The 3,026-nt window shown below is 33.7% G+C and overlaps 1 non-coding gene across 1 annotated transcript; it reads left to right on the top strand.

The window, feature by feature from the left end:
* Positions 1 to 2,584: 2,584 nt before the first annotated feature.
* On the top strand, positions 2,585 to 2,656 carry TRNAD-GUC (transfer RNA aspartic acid (anticodon GUC)). Its single transcript has one exon. It is a non-coding gene; the product is annotated as a tRNA-Asp (tRNA).
* Positions 2,657 to 3,026: the final 370 nt, after the last annotated feature.

The raw sequence follows: 3,026 nt of genomic DNA, 5'->3' as shown, positions 1-3,026 counted from the left end.
TAAATTGCATACCGGCATAGGTTAATGCTTGAATACGTATTTTACTACATGGGTGTTTTCGCGTCCAGCCACGACTCCACGAGTGGCGCTCAGAAATCATCAGAAATTGTTTTAACGCTTACGTCTTATCTACATTAATTCCTGCTTTCTTACAAATCTTCACTCCAATAAATTAATTTGGAAAGAGTACAGGTATAATAAGACATTTAGTTATTTCTTCATAGCACATACTGTAGTGGTGCGCGTCACTGATAGTTCGTTATTTTTAAGTAAATACATAAGTAAAAGTTGATTTGATTTTTTTACTTACCGCACGTGTGTTATAAGTTTAACTTACAAGGCCTACCAACAACTTCGGTAAGGTTGTTAAAAACACGATCGACCAAAAACTTAAATTTACACTTAAGACGTTAACATGAACGTTTGCAAACTCCAAACTTTCATGTTTACTTTTACGTTATTTCAGAAAATCATTAGAACACTGAAATAGACAACAGAATATAATGAAATTACATTGTTGTTATGTTTTCATAGTTACCAAGTATCTTTACGATTATGTTCGTTCTCATCGTGAATGGTGGTGTGACTTCTAATTTTACGGCAATGTTTATGTTCTCAAGTTGACGCTTAGAGGCTCTAAGCTTTCATTGTGAATGGAGCTAACATTAAGGTTGTGACGTAGGTATAGTCTATTAATTAAGCCTCCCGTTAATTCAAGCAGGACATCGCATAGATCCTCAGTCTGCAGCCTAACATTGAAACTTTTCATCAGGAAAGCCAGTTCTGTCTTTTTAATTTACTGTGCCTAGATATAGGTATATCTATAATTGGAAGTTTAATTGATATTAAATTATAAGGTATGTATACTATTTGCCCATCCTTTTAATTCCAGTACAATATGTTTAATAACGTGGAGATTTTTATCGAACTAGTGGGATACTTACATTCGGAAGGAATACATATTTAGCACAAACTTATTTTCAGTAGAAGTACTTCAAAATATTTATTTTTCAGTACTTACAGTAAACGTTAATAACATAGAAACTCTAATCGCATGGGGAAATAAATTAAATAAATTGAGAAACTTTCATTGTAAATGTACTTCCATCAGAAATATCTGACTACCATTTTTAGCACAACGAAGATCACTAACGCGGGGAGGAGCATTCAGTAGAAGTGTATTTTGAGAATAGGTCGTTGAATGTATTTTTATTTAGTAATTTAGGCCCAAGAATATGTAACAAATTTATATTTAAATGTCCTAATCTTCTCAATTATAATAGTTCTAGTATTAAATTTAAAGTTATGTATGTATTTTATAAATAATGAAAAATTGTAAATTTAAATTTATGTATTCTTATTGCGTAGTAGACATAAGACAAATTGTATTATATACTTCTTAATTTCAATACAAGAATCAAGACAGGACAGTGAATTTATTTATTTATTTATTTATTTTGCTAATAATAATTGTAACATAAAATATAATATAACAGAAAAACTTTAACTCGCCCCTGAAAGAGTAAAACTCGTGCTCAGGAGCAGATTCCTGAACTTAAATTAAGAAGTATATAATATAATTTGTCTTATGTTTACTATGCAATAAGAATATATAAATTTAAATTTACAATTTTTCAATTTTTTTAACTCCATACCTAACTATTTAAAATTAATACTAGAACTATTAGAATTGACAAGATTAGGATATTTAAATATAAATTTGTTATATATTCTTGGGCCTAAATTACTACTATGATTAAATACTGTATCAGTGTTGCATTTTGGTTCAAACAATCTTAAAGAATTAACTTGACAATTCCTATTGCAAGGAGTGTAAATACAGAAGTCGGAAGATTATTTAGTATAAGTGAACTTTTAAGCATAAATATTTGGGTGTACTTTCATATTTAGCACAGTTAATAACATCATGTAGATTACTGCATTGCCAAGTCCTACAGGTTTTTTTGGATCTGTAGGAGAATGCTTGGTAAGACTTTGGGTCTAAAACCTAGAATTATATATTGGATATACATCACTACGGTAAGATCTTTACTCTGTTATACCGCACTTATGTGGTGGCCAGGAGTTAAATTAAGAAACTGCAGAACTGAACTTAACAAATTGCAAAGGATGTTTTGCATAGCAATAACGGGAGCATTTAGAACAACTTTTACTGCGACAGTGGAAATGCTGATAGGGCTCACCCCATTACACATCTGGGTTGAGACTGAGGCACTCATGGCATTCCATAGAATCTGTCGCCAGATAATGGTGTTCAATACTGAACACTTGGATCACCTCAATTAAACTCCCTTAGGACAGCGATGTTTATCGGATTCTCAATATGAGAATCGACATCTTGGAACCAAGGATTTCGTTTGACAATAAATTCACTGTCACTTACCCAGACCGCAATGATTGGGAAAGTCAGGTTAAACCTGAGAACAATAAGGATCCAGTCTGGTACACTGATGGTTCCAAAACCAAGTCAGAAACTAGTGCTGGATTGAATAGATAGATGTAAGATAGATTGAATAGATTGAATGGATATAGAGGGAAAAATTGGATCGGGGTCGGTTAGAGTTCCCGAGTAGCTCAGTGGTAGAGCGTTGATACGTCAAACCAAAGGTCCCGGGTTCGATACCCGGCTCCGGAACAATTTTTTCCCTCGAAATTATTCAAATCAACTTTACAGGGAGTTATACCTGAAATCTTGATTTGCATAGTGCTGGATTATTCGGAAATGGCACCAAGTTTTCTTTCTTTTAGCTTCGATCAAAATGACAATCTTTCAGGTTGAGATTTGTGCTATCTTAGCCAGTGTCAGGGAAAGTATTAGGAAGGGTAGACATATTCTTATACTTTCAGATAGCCAAGCGGCACTTAAGGCACTTGAAGCCCTCTTGGTTAAGTCGAAACTGGTATCGGAATGTCGCGAGTCCCTCATGATATTGGCTGAACATAACAGTTCAACTGAAATGGGTGCCAGGATTTGCAGGGATTCATGGCAACGAGAGAGCAGATGA

Source organism: Periplaneta americana, chromosome 2 (assembly GCF_040183065.1).
Source record: "Periplaneta americana isolate PAMFEO1 chromosome 2, P.americana_PAMFEO1_priV1, whole genome shotgun sequence".
Classification (NCBI taxonomy): Eukaryota; Metazoa; Arthropoda; class Insecta; order Blattodea; family Blattidae; genus Periplaneta; species Periplaneta americana.
The sequence above is the reverse complement of the archived record's forward strand: the minus strand, read 5'-3'. Positions and strand labels throughout refer to the sequence as shown.